We start from the raw sequence: 14,955 nt of genomic DNA on the forward strand, positions 1-14,955 counted from the left end.
AACAATTTGGGGGATGACACCACAGGCACAGGGAACAATAACAAAATAGAAAAAGTAGACTTTATGAATCGTTTTTCAAGTTGTGCATCAAAAGACATTGTCAACAGAGTAAAAAGGCAACCCATAGAACAGAAGAAAATATTTTAAATCATATAACTGATAAAAATTAATATCTAGAATACATAGTGATCTCCTAAAATTCAACAATAATAAATGAACAACCTGATTAAAAAATGGGCAAAAGACTTGACTAAACCTTTCTCTAAAGAAGATATAAAATGGTCAACAAGCATATGAAAAGATGTTTAACATCACTAATGATGAGGGAAATACAAGTCAAAACTACAATGAGATACTACCTCACACCGATTAGGATGACTACCACCAAAATACCCAGAAAATAAGTGTTGCTAAAGATGTAAAAAAGTTTAAACACTTGTGCACTGTTGGTAGGAATGAAAAATGGTATAGTCACCATGGAAAACAGTATGGTGGTTTCTAAAAATATTAAAAATAAAATTACTATACTATCCAGTAAATCCACTTCTGGGTATGTACTGAAACAAATTGAAAGCAGGGTTCAAAGAGATATGTAAATAAATATGTTTATAGTAGCATTATTCACTAAAGCTAAAATGTGGAAGCAGCCCATGTATCCACTGACTCATGATTGGATAAGCAAAATATGGAATATGCACCATGGAATATTATGTATCCTTCAAAAGGAAGGAAATTCTGACATTTGAGACAACATGGATTAATCTGGAAAACATTGTGCTAAGTGAAATAAGTCATGAAAAGTCTGATTCCACTTATATGAGATGCTTAAAGTAGTCAAAATCATAGCGACAAAAAGTGAAACGGCAGTTGCAAGAAGCTGTTGGGAATGGGGAATGGGGAGTCAGTGTTTAATGGGTTTAGAGTTTCAGCTTAAAAGAAAAAGCTATGGAAATGGATGATGGTGATGTTTGTATAACATTATGAATGTATTTAATAACACAGAACTGTATGCTTTAAAGTGGATAAAATGGTAAAGTTTATGTTGCTTGTGTTTTATCATGGTAAAAAATTCAAAAAAACATCAAAAGCTGTGAAATACAACTCTAAGCTAATATTATAGTAGTTTTGAATTATATTACTATGTTTTATGTGAGCTATGTTTAGGTTTGGCATAAATTATAACATTATGGGTTAGAATGCTATAAAATTACTAACTTTTGAGAATTTCAACACTTCTAGACAAAGTATAACAATTGACTTACTGTCAAAACTTCAGAAAATCATTTGACCACCTAGCTCCCTATATTCTTATTCCCAAAAGGGGAATTATGGCACCTGTTTATATGGATTTCACTGAGATTCCAAGATGATCGACTTGGAAAATGGATTTCAAGTGCCTTTAAATATATAAAACATGAGGACAGCAGTCAAATATTATCAATGAAATGATAAGGGTAAGTGAAACTTTATAGAACGAATAAGTATACAAATATTATACTTATGAATAAGTATACAAATATTTTTCTCGCCGGGCGCGGTGGCTCAAGCCTGTAATCCCAGCACTTTGGGAGGCCGAGACGGGCGGATCACGAGGTCAGGAGATCGAGACCATCCTGGCTAACACGGTGAAACCCCGTCTCTACTAAAAATACAAAAAACTAGCCGGGCGAGGTGGCGGGCGCCTGTAGTCCCAGCTACTCGGGAGGCTGAGGCAGGAGAATGGCGTGAACCCGGGAGGCGGAGCTTGCAGTGAGCTGAGATCCGGCCACTGCACTCCAGCCCGGGCGACAGAGCAAGACTCCGTCTCAAAAAAAAAAAAAAAAAAAAAAAAAAAAAATTTCTCTCATTAAACTTAGAAATATTTATTTCTTGTTGCACATTAAGATTTATATGACAAGGTGACATTTAAATTGGTTTGAAATAACCTGGGTGCAGTGGCTCACGCCTGTAATCCCAGCACTTTGGGACGCTGAGGTGGGCTGATCACGTGGTCGGGAGTTCAAGACCAGCCTGGCCAATATGAGGAAACCCTCTCTCCACTAAAAATACAAAAATTAGCCGGGTGAGGTGGCAGGCACCTGTAATCCCAGCAACTCAGGAGGCTGCGGCAGGAGAATTGTTTGAACCTGGGAGGTGGAGTTAGCAGTGAGCCAAAGATCACGCCATTGCACTCCAGCCTGGGTGACACAGTGAGACTCCAACTCAAAAAAAAAAATTGTTTAAAATAAAACTACAGTGCACACACAAACACACACAGATACACTAAAAGATATATTGTGGATTTACTCTACCTCACCAAAATTAATAAATAATTCACTATTATAAATTATTGATATTACATTACAAACCTTATTCCAAATAATGTGAGAATTGCATTGATTTTTAAAAATAAAAAGTAAAAGAAACATTTAAGAAATCTTGCAGGAAAAGATGTTTCATTATTCGCTCCCTTTTCTATGGAAGCAACTAAATTGAATCAGGTAAATATGATCTTATAGACATGACTGCCTGAATGAAAAGTCACTTATAGCATTATTTAGATTTGTGTGGTCGTTAGTTTAAAAATGTTAATTTTTAAAACAGATTTTTTAAATTATTTGAACATTATTGAACTTCTGAGTAATTGACTCCACAGATAAATGCATGATTGGTTCCAAGAGGAAATCAAGAAGGTACAATTACAGTGCTTCACAGGAGCCTAGAATTTATGCTAAAACAAAAAAGGAAAGAATTTTGCAACTTAACAAATGGACTGGTGTGGGCTGAATGTGTGTGTTCCCCCTAAATTCATATGATGAAGCCTAAATCCCTAATGCAGTGCAGTTTGGAAGTGGGGTCTTTGAGAAGCACTTAGGTCATGAAGGTGCAGTGCTAATCACAGGATTAGTGTACTTGTAACAAGAGAACTGAGAGAGATTATTTTAATCCCCCTCTCCACTGCATGTGAGGACGAAATGAGAAGAAACCTGTTTGCAAACCAGAAAGAGTGCCCACACCAGACACCAAATCTGTCTGTGCCTTGATCTTGGACTTCCCAGCCTCCAGAACCATGAGAAATACATTTCTGTGGTTTAAGTCAGCTAGTCTGTGGTATACTGTTATGATTACCTGAGCTAAATAAGTTACAAATGGAAGAACATTCATACCTATTGATTTAATACTTTTAAAGTCAGTTTAAACATTAATTTTTTTAGTTGTGGCATCATAGTAAATATCCAATGCAAACTTTATTTTTTAATCTAATTTAGAAAGAAATAATTGATATCATTTATTTGGGTTCAAAACAACTGGTTAGCTATATAGGTTATGCCCTAATAACTTTTACTTTATCGAGTAAGTATGTTTTCTCTTTTTCTACCAGAGTCTAGAGTGTTTTTTACATTTCTGTGAGTGGATTCATGACTGGCATTCTCCTGTGATAATTCTAATTATGGACATATTCTGATCAAGAGTTATCAGCTGAACAATCTTCATGCTATATATAAGCCCTGAAGTTAGTGAACTACTGCACATGTCAACTGTTAATCTAAACGTTTTTCGTATTCCGTTTGTTTGTTTGTTTCATGTATCAGAAACAACATCTGTTCCAGAGGGCATTCTTCTTATATATTGAAAGTAAAATATATCCTTACACTTCCATGAGCACTTAAACTCAAAATGATCACAGACTGAAGAGAGAAACATTGAACAATCTAATAGAATGAGAGGACTAGAAGTCAAGGGTACACCAAGCAAGAGTGTAACTTGGGATAACTCAATTGAATATTCTGGTTTTCATGATTTTGTTGTTGTTGTTGGAGACAGAGTCTCACTCTGTCACCCAGGCTAGAGTGCTGTGGTATGGTCTTGGCTCACTGCAAGCTCTGCCTCCCAGGTTCATGGGTTCATGCCGTTCTCCTGCCTTAGCCTCCCAAGTAGCTGGAACTACAGGCACCCGCCACCATGCCCAGCTAATTTTTTTGTATTTTTAGTAGAGACAGGGTTTCACCGTGTTAGCCAGGATGGTCTCGATCTCCTGACCTCATGATCCACCTACCTTGGCCTCCCAAAGTGCTGGGATTACAGGCGTGAACCACCATACCTGGCCACGTTTTTTAAATATCAAATAGAAGTGTTGGTTTCTGCTGAATCCTTTGAGGTACAGTTGCCAAAAAGTGCAAGTACACTTATTCTGCATAATAAAGTTGAAAAAAAATTAGGTATTCGTTAAAGTTTGCATCTTTTTATCCTCCTCATAACTTTTTTTTTTGGACAAAGTCTTGCTTTGTCTCAGACTGGCATGCAGTGGCACAATCTCAGCTCACTGCAACCTCTGCCTCCCAGGTTTAAGCGATTCTCCTGCCTCATCTTCCCAAGGAGCTGGGACTACAGGCACATGCCACCATGCCTGGCTAATTATACTTTTAGTAGAGATGGGATTTCACCATGTCGCTCAGGCTGGTCTTAAACTCCTGAACTCAAGTGATCTGCGACCCAACTTGGCCTCCCAAAGTGCTGGGATTACAGGTGTGAGGCACTGTGCCAGGCCTCTTCTTATAACCTCTTAAAAGAGATTGTGCTCTAGCAATCAGTGATTTTCTGTTTTTCTCAAAGAAGCAATAAATGCTATTGAAATTTAAATCAAGAAAGGGAAAAATTGGAGATAATTGTGGTGAAATCATGATAATAATTTAAGGCACTCAGTTTTTATTTTTATTTTTTAAATAAACAACTCTCTAGCCATGATTCAATTAATTATCATAATGTTCCCTTGAGGAAGTTAAGCTGCTGGCATTTTTTGATGAATAAAGATGCTATATTTTACTCTGAGAGGTACCTCTCCCAGCTTTATTTTTAACATTAATTGTCCTTTGCCTAAAATATGATAAAGTATTGCAATAACACCACATATGTTCTTTCCATGTTGTAGCAGGAGAAGCCACAGACAAAACTCCTCAGACACTGAGTTAAAGAAGGAAGGGGTTTATTCGGTCAGGGGCATCAGCAAGACTCCTGTCTCAAGAGCCAAGCTCCCCGAGTGAGCAATTCCTGTCCCTTTTAAGGGTTCACAGCTCTAAGGGGGTGCGTGTGAGAGGGTCGTGATTGAGCAAGCAGGGGGTATGCGACTGGGAACTGCATGTACCAGTAATTAGGGCGGAACAAAACAGGATAGGCATTTTCACAGTGCATTTCTATACAATGTCTGTAATCTATAGATAACATAACCGATTAGGTCAGGGGTCGATCTTTAACTACCAGGCCCAGGGTGTGGCGCCGGGCTGTCTGCCTGTGGATTTCATTTCTGCCTCTTAGTTTTTACTTATTCTTTCTTTGGAGGCAGAAATTGGGCATAAGATGGTATGAGGGGTGGTTTCCTCCCTTATTCCCCTGTTGAGACTCTCACTCATTTTATTAGTGGGAGATCTCACTTTCATTTTCACTACCCATGTCTTCTTGCAAGACAGATGGATAGTGATTCATATAGTACAGTTGTGCTGAAGCATTTTGGTGAACTAAGGTAGCGATGAGGCTTTTTATCATTTGAAGAAGTACAGGTGGCAAACAAGGGAGCAGTAAGCAGGTTCCTATTACTATTATAACTCTTATTACAAGAGTTTTAAATTCTCCTAGCGCTGGGAACCATTTTCCAAACATGGCCCCAGGATCAAACCCATGCCACACTTGCAAGGGCACATGTGCCAGTTTTGTCATATCTCTAACTATGTCTTCAACTACTTGCCCTTGGTTACGTATGTGTAGGCAGCAATTAGTAAGGTGAAGTTTCCTACAGACCTCTCCTTCAGCTGCTAGCAAATAGTCAAGAGCTGATCTATTTTGATAGACAGCATTTCTCATCTGAGTTTCTTACCTGGCCAGAATAGTTAAGGCTCTGCCGGTTTTATTAGTGATTATTTTTAAGACAGCTTGTAACCGTATGATTCGGTTGATCATGTAAATGGGGGTCCAGTATCCCCAAGAGCCATCTTGTGCCTAAGTAGCAGGCCTATAATATTGTATGATGCTCTCAGGGGGCCATTTATCATTTTTTCAATTTCTTATAGCTATGCTTCCCTTTTCGCAGGAAGCATAGACAGGGAAGCCCAGGATTTCACCTGTTTTTTTTTTTTTTTTTTTTTTTTTTTTTTTTTTTTTTTTTTTTTTTTTTTTTTTGAGACAGAGTCTTGCTCTGTCGCCCGGGCTGGAGTGCAGTGGCCGGATCTTAGCTCACTGCAAGCTCCGCCTTCCGGGTTCACGCCATTCTCCTGCCTCAGCCTCCCGAGTAGCTGGGACTACAGGCGCCCGCCACCTCGCCCGGCTAGTTTTTTGTATTTTTAGTAGAGACGGGGTTTCACCGTGTTAGCCAGGATGGTCTCGATCTCCTGACCTCGTGATCCGCCCGTCTCGGCCTCCCAAAGTGCTGGGATTACAGGCTTGAGCCACCGCGCCCGGCCGATTTCACCTGTTTTTATGGGCAGTAGAAAGAAAGATGGTTTAATAGTGCCAATAACACAACTATCTGCCCACTGGTCAGGTAATTTGATGTAAGCTCTGTGACCACATATCCAGTATAATCCAGTGGGGACTGTCCAGTCCCAGTGGGACTCTGGGTGGGTCTGCACGGTTTGCAACTTTGGGAATTTACTAAATGGATTTCTCTTTGTGTGATTTGAACTCCACCAAGTGACTGTCTTTGTGGTACCATTATACAGTTTCTGTCTCAGACAACTAAGTCATCCTACGGGGTGAGTGAATTCTTTCCCTTCTCTAGCTATGCAATATTGTCCAAGAATTGAGGCTTTTAGGACCCAGAAATTATCAGGGTGATTCTTTTGAGCCGGGAATTCATCAGAAACTGGGTCTGTAAGTACTAATTCTTGGGCTTCCCAAGGCCATTGATCTCTCATTACAGTTCCTCCACATACATAATATGAAGTGACATTGAGAGACTGGGCTACATGCTCGGCTAATTGCAAAAACAAATTTCTTGGTTTTCCTGGAATTTCTGGTACTGACACTTTTAGTTTATCACAGAAGTTTTGAAATACTGTCTCAGGAGAGTGTTTATAAACTTTTTCTCAAACCACGATATTTACTTGAAGATCCAATCTAACTCCATCAATTTTTAGGGTTACATGTTCCCCTTTTTTTCCAGCGAGGATCAAGAGGATTGGTTATTAGTAGCTCTAAGGGATTACATTGTCCCTTAGTACAGGGAGGGCCATTTTTTCCTTTCTGAAGGTGGACTGGATCTTTTTCATATTTTTTCTTTAATCCAAGTGGCCTAAATGACACAAGATCAATATTTACATTTATTTCCACACAGTCCTAATTTATGACAGATGTACTTATTTTCTGCCATATAATCTCCTTTCTAAAGAAAACTACACCTTATTCCTAACCTATTACTATTAATGACAGCACAGGCATCAAATTTTAAGGTGACTTGTTTGCGTACCCTTTTTTTTTTTTTTTTCTGTTTTGGCTAACACTTTACTTGTATCATTTATGAGCCCCTACCAGTCTTCAGTTCTTAATCTTATTTTAAAAACTGTGGTCATGGGAGACTCAGATGGTTCACAACACACATCAGGTTGGTCATTTCCTAGGCTACATACCATGTATAGAATAACATTATACAAACAAGCTCTTTTTAGAGTTCCAGTACACTTATAATAACCATAATATAATAGGACCGTAGCAACCTTTTGTCCTACCTCAGTGACTTGATGTATACACTGGAAACAGCTCTCAGTCTGAGCAAGGTCAGTTGAAGTCCTTACTGTACAAGTCCAAATTTTAAGGAAAATGAGTTCCATGATGAGTCTTCTCATGCTTTGGCCATGCGTAGACCAGTCAGCTTCCGGGTGTGACTGGAGCAGGGCTTGTCGTCTTCTTCAGAGTCACTTTGCAGGGGTTGATGAAGCAGCTCCCATCCATGTACTGCTCACAGTCTACTGATGTTTAAGGATGGTTTTGGAGGTTGGGCCCGCTAGAATAAACTGAGTCCAACACCTCTACACAGTTTTTTGTTCAACTGGGCTCTCTGATCCTAGGAGCAAGTGGTGGGGTTTAGGATGTTGCAAACTTCAATGGCTATGTGGGGATTTTCACATAGCGATCTTTGATACTTGGTTAATCTAGCATTTGTTAACCAATGATGTGCTTTGGTGTTTATCAAAGTTACCACAGCATAGGGGGCCTTTATATTCAGGTTTTGCCTAAGGGTTAGTTTATCTGCTTCTTGTGCTAACAGGGCCGTTGCTCCTAGGGCCCTTAGACCTGGGGGCCACCCTTTGGAAACCCTGTCTAGTTGTTTTCAGAGATAGGTCTTGGCCAGGGCCCCACAGTCTGGGTTAAAATTCCAACTGCCATTTTTTTCTCTTTCTGGCATATAGAGTGTAAACAGTTTTGTCAGGTCAGGTAGCCTCAGGGCTAGGGCTGACATGAGCTTTTCTTTTAACTCATGAAAAGCTCGTTGCTATTGATTGTAATCAATGTAGTTTATCTCATCTACATTTTTATTCACTGTCACCCACCAAAATGTTGAATGAAATCCTGCAGCTATTTGATTTCAACCTTTTACATTGATCTGGTATTCCTGGTGGGACTCCAGTTGAGTCTAAACAGACATGAGAGCCGAAAGACCCATAAGGAGCTTCTCTCATTTTACAATGTCTTATTTTTTTCCTTGTGGTTGATGAAATGCCAACGTGAAAGGGATAGGCAATTGGACTAAAAGTACAAGTGCCACTCCAGTTATTTGGCAGAGTGCCCAGTAAAGGTCCACCACAATACCACCACACATCTGCTCGGGGATGAACAAGGGCTGACTGATTGATGAGCTCTTGAAAGTTCTTAAGCTCACTGCATCCCTTCAGGTCTCCAAGGAGTGCTAAGTTTCCTCCCTGTCATGAGAGACACGAAGTGAACTTAGCGTTGGGAGTCGGAGGCTGGATGGCCCTCAGGGGCTGACCCGCAGGGTGCCAGACTTTGGGATATAACAGAGAGAGCTTGGCATGACTTATTACTCCAGGCTGTAGAATCCTGGTAAAGAGCTACCATGCAGCCCATGCCTGGTCGACTGGAGGACCACCTTAGTGGAAAGGGGACAATCTGGGCCTCTGGCCTGCCATGTGCACAAGCATAATGATTGCTTTTGTTTAACGTGCAGATGGAATATTTGATCCATTTTAACCAGGCATTTGCACCTTGGTATTCTGTCTTAATTGCTAAAGTTTGTTTTAAGTCTTTAACTTCTATGATCCTCTAGTGAAATGAATGTATGGTTTTAGGAAATTACAAAAAAAAAAAAATTACAAAAAACAAAAAATTACAAGTTAGGGTAGTCCATCCTTGCTCTTTAGTGGTCCACAGAACATTGGACCAACTATGGCATAAAAGCTCTACATCGAGGGGCAAGACTCCTGGTTGGCACTGGGGTCTTTATCAAAATCTCCCCAGATTAAATGGTCCTAGTTTACTAATGCCCAGTCTGAGAAGAGTCAGGAAGGACAGAAGTACTTTTCTGAAGTAGAAAGCTGTCTTTGACTTGGCAAGTCCTTACAGGGTATATAACAAGGCAAGCATTAAATGCAATAATTTGAGGCAAAATTGACATGGTTATGTTAATAACCAGACAGTCAGCAGTAGAATGAGGAAAGAAGAAAGAGTAATAGAATAGATGAAAAGAGTTAAATTTTTCTTAGCTTTAGTTTGGTAGGGTTTTCCCCTGGGACTATGGCCCATGACTCTAGAGGGAGTGATGCTTTCTTGACTCGGGTGTGATGAGTCCATCCCTTTTTTTTTGCTGTATGAACAGCAGTCTTGGTGGTTAGCAGCACAAGATAGGGTCCTTCCCAGGCTGGCTCAAGGTTTTCTTCTTTCCACCTTTTGACGAGAACATGATCTTCAGGCTGGTGCTGGTTTACCAGAAATTCTAGGGGGTGGTACATGTGCTAAAAGACTTCTAGTTTTTTTTTTTTTGGTGAGAAAGGAAGGTGGAAAATAAACCAAGTATATAATTTTTAAGAAATTGACCTTTTGTTTTAAATGTGGGGACCTTGGCAGGACTTTATAGTCCTTAATGCCTTTTTACTGAGAAATTTCCTTTAGCATCTATTTTTAGTAGTTTTTAAACCAAAGAAAGCCAAATACCATTTTACATTTAACAATGCTTCTCATATGATTTTTATACCAGATAAGCTAAATTTTATCTTTATATTAATGTGTTATTAATGTTAAACCTAATTTTATTAAAACCTTGTAGACATATTTATTTAATTTTTAATGTTTGACCATAAGGTAAAATTTTATAGACTCTTTTTAACCTTTTATAATTTTTGCTGAAGAGCAAGTTGGTGCTTTAAGAAAAACCTGTTATGCTTTTTCTTTAATGTCCAGTTCACAGAAAAACTGGATGATACTTCTTTAACTTTAGCTAATATATTTACACACAGAATTTTCTTTACAATTAATGTTTTAAAACGTGCTTAAACCTTCAAAACAATAATTTTTTTAAACTTTTTACTGTAGATAAAAATGTACATTCTTATGCCTCCTTATAATCCTTTTACCACAGGTATATTTTACTTTTCTTATACACCTTGCACATAAACTGTTTGTTTTTTTTTTTCCCCTATAGTTTTACATTCAGGAGGCCTAGTTACTTTTAAATCATACAATAGTTTTTGCATAAATTCCTTTTTATAACATTTTCCTGTTTCATGACTTTTGCAGACAATTCTTTGACATGCCTTAACTTTCTGACTTATTACAAATATTTCTTTCTTTAAACAACCAGTTAATTTATTTCAGAACAAGAATTTACAACATAATACTCTTTTTTTGTATAAAGTTTGCCCTCCCTTTCCCCCCTCCCCTTTTTTTTTTTTTTTTTCCTTAGGATACTTCTGAACTGGTGAGGTGTGCTTACAATGAGGTTTCTTCTAAAAGTTATTTTTTTTAATTTTTTTTTTTTTGGTTAGCAAAGCAGTTGCCGCTACAGATTGAATGCATTTGGGCCATCCGTGGGTTACTGGGTTAAGGTTCTTTGATAGGAAGGCCTCAGTGCTTTGGGGATACGCCCTTGTTTACACTGACAACAAAGTGATATTGGAGTGTTATAGGGTTACTGAGAATACCTTCAGTTGTCAATTATAGGTTTTAAATTTACCTTGGCTTTTAAAGGAATAGGGTACACTTTTTTTTTTAACTGCTTGTATATCTCTCTCTTTCTTTCTCTCTTTTTGTCTCTCTCTCTTTGACTTTTCTTTTGTCTCTGTCTCTTCTCTCTCTCTGCCTCTCTCTTTCTTTATTCCTCTCTCTCTCTCCTTGACTCCTTCTTTGTCTGTCTCTTCCTCTCTGTCTCTTCCTCTCTCTCTTTGCCTCTTTTCCTCTTTATTCTTTCCTTTCTCTCTCTCTGCTGGTCTTTCTTTGCCTCTGCCAGCCGCTTATGCTGCTGTTCTCTCAACCACTGTGTGTTGCGGGTGGGGGGTCTAAAACCAGCTGTAACCAAGTGTCTATGTAGGGGAACTGGTCTGAGTTCCTTGGCTTACAGGTTACCTTGTGCCATATCTTTGAAACAAGGGACTTGTTCAGGCTTCCTCCTTTTTTTTTTTTTTTTTTTTTTTTTTTTTGAGGCAGCGTCTCACTCTGTTGCCCAGGTTGGAGTGCAGTGGCATGATCTCAGCTCACTGCAAGCTCCACCTCCCAGGTTCATGCCTTTCTCCTGCCTCAGCCTCCCAAGTAGCTGGGACCACAGGAGCCTGCCACTGTGCCCGGCTAATTTTTTTGAATTTTTAGTAGAGACAGGGTTTCACCGTGTTAGCCAGAATGGTCTTGATCTCCTGACCTAGTGATCTGTCACCCTGGGCCTCCCAAAGTGCTGGGATTATAGGCGTGAGCCACCACATCTGGCCCAGGCTTCCTTCTAATGGCCAACCTACCTCTAATGCTGGCCAGTCTATCTGACACAAAGTTTTAAGTTTTCCTAGTGTCATAGTACTCCATAGTCTCCTTTAAATTCTTTTTTGAAATTTTCAACACAGTTCCTAGTAGGGTGGGCTTATTTGTGCTTGACCTATGCTTCTTCAAGACAAAACAGCAAGCTCACACCACACGAACACCACAAAACAAAGAACGGGTAAAAGGGGCACACACACACTTTTGCTGTTTGCACCAAACCAAAATCAAAACCAAAATCAGAGTATCCAGAAATCCAAGCCAGGTCAAAACTAAAACCAAAGTATGAAGCAATCCAAGTCAAGTCAAAAACAAAAACCAAAGTGCTGGTACAGGCACACCGTGGGTGATCAGGCCACGCTTCCACTCAAATGGAGTAGGCAAGTTCCCAAGAGCAATCCTGCCAAGCAATTCAAACCAAGTCAAAACCAAAACCAAACCAAAGTGCCGATAAAGGCATGCCATGGGTGATCAGGCCACGCTTCCACTAAAACGGAGTGGGCAAGTTTCAAAGACTAGTCTTACCAAGTTTTAGATGTCCAGACTTCAAGTGCCTGTTCCTTCCTGGTGTTCAGCCACTGTGTTGATCCTTCACGGGGCCCTGCCACACACTGCTCTGGCGAGGCGTCCCACTGGGGCAAATGCCTACCCAGGAGCGCTCTCAGGATCTGCCTCGCTCGGGCTAGTTGGAGTCCTCTGCAGGAATGTTCCACAGGGCAGGCTTAAGCCGCCTAAGGCGCCGCCTCGACCATCTGCCAATCACCTCGCTTCCCAGTCAGGGACCCAAGAAATGTAGCCGGAAGAGCCCAGACAAAACTCCTCAGACACCGAGTTAAAGAAGGAAGGGGTTTATTCGGCCGGGGGCATTGGCAAGACTCCTGTCTCAAGAGCGGAGCTCTCCGAGTGGACAATTCCTGTCCCTTTAAAGGGCTCACAACTCTAAGCGGGTGGGTGTGAGAGGGCCGCGGTTGATTGAGCAAGCAGCGGTACCTGACTGGGGGCTGCATGCACCGGTAATTAGGGTGGAACAAAACAAGATAGGGATTTTCACATTGCATTTCTGTACAATGTCTGTAATCTATAGATAACATAACCGATTAGTCAGGGGTAGATCTTTAACTACCAGGCCCAGGGCGTGGCGCCAGCCTGTCTGCCTGTGGATTTCATTTCTGCCTTTTAGTTTTTACTTCTTCTTTCTTTGGAGGCAGAAATTGGGCATAAGACGATATGAGGGGCGGTCTCCTCCCTTAATGTGGTCAAAAATATATCATCTTCAGGTTTATTTTATGTATTTGATACACAAAGAAATGTAGTTCTCTACTACAGTTTAGTGCATTCAAGCTCTTCTTAGTTTTCCAAATAAATAAGAATTTAATAACTAAATTGACTTTACCAGCCTTCAGGAGCTTATCAGCTTTTCCATCAATTTACTGTGTGCTGTTGCCCCAGTTCTTTTAGTTTTTGTTCCTTATTTTTTCCTTTATAAAAGTTGATAATTAAATTACTCCGTTAATATTTTAATTTCTTAGATGCACTGTACAAATTTGAAATAATTTTATTGTCATTATGCCTAATATCAGTCTCTATCAGTTAAAAGGAAAAGTGTCAGTGGAAGCAATGGCTAGATGTTTTATACTCCAATGTTCTAACACTTCCTTAAGTTTTCAGAGATGTCTGTGCAAAGCATACATCTCAATAGGTGTCACTTCCTGATTATTTTGTTTTCTATTGAAGAAGAGAATTATGGATAGGGCAGAAATAGAGTTTGAAACTTTCTTTAGAAGTTTTAGGTATATATAGATTCATAGAGTGCTAGAGCTGGAAATGACCCTAGTAATAATGTGGTCCTGCTCTCTCATTTTTCAATACATTAAGCTGTGTAGGATAGTGATTAAGCAAAAGTATATGGAGACAGATACACCTGAGTTTGAATGCTGACTCTACAGCTGAAGATCTCTATAGACTTGGCCAAAACCTAGACCCTGATCTTTTTAACTTTTATAATTGAATTATTTATTTCTAATTTGTCAAACCATTGGTGATAAATAAAGCAATGCATTCAAAATACTTGTATGGAGAATAAAAGAGGGAGGAATAGGAGATTTTAAAAGAAATGGAGTGGTGTGCTTCTTTTTGCACAGACCTACCAGGAAATTTTTTTTTTCTTTTTTTTTTTACTACTAATGTTCTTTGATTCAATTTTCCATTGCTCTTCTCTTTCTCCTCTTCTGGACTGGGCCATGGATAAGGCGTGCGTAGGCATTGACATGTGGATATGTCTACTTTGCCTCTGTATCTGTTAACTTCTATTGCACTAGTTTCCATTGAGAACTACAAAATGAACAAGTTTGGGGGGTGAGCCAATTTGATAAAGATCACTGTCTCTTCCTGTGTTGCTTAATGCCCCAGCAGAGTACGGCAATCAACTACTCATGTCTTCTTCATTAGGCATATGGTATATACATATATTTTTTTCTTTTGAATTTCAGTATAGATTTGGGACATGATAAGTGCTCATGATGAATGGATGAAGTTTACATTTCAGATTAATAATAGAAAATATGTTTATAAAGGGGAAATACAGAAAGCCTTGCATGTGATGTGTACTGAATTATAAATCAAGAAGCTGTGAGAGCTTGACATATATAATTTATGGTCATCATACTTGATAAGTTTGCATGTGTTTAGCATGCCCCTGTCTATGAGGACTCTCTTTTAAACATAATGATTACACTTGATATGAATATAAATATTTGCTTAATATATGAAGAATGTGACACTTTCTTTGACATTGATCTATTTATGGGTACTTTGGTTTAAAAAAACTGCATACTTCATCTCAATTGCTATTCCCAAAGTGCTATAGTTTATTGAGCTCTTAATATGTGTCAGGCACTGTAAAAGAATCTCTGTATTTTACATTTTATTCCTTATAATTATAATAAAGGAGTTTTGGTACCTTATTTTCAACCTAGTACATTGAAGCATTCTGGTGATAAATGGCAATACTAAATT

Source organism: Rhinopithecus roxellana, chromosome 3 (genome assembly GCF_007565055.1).
Source record: "Rhinopithecus roxellana isolate Shanxi Qingling chromosome 3, ASM756505v1, whole genome shotgun sequence".
In the NCBI taxonomy this organism is placed as follows: domain Eukaryota; kingdom Metazoa; phylum Chordata; class Mammalia; order Primates; family Cercopithecidae; genus Rhinopithecus; species Rhinopithecus roxellana.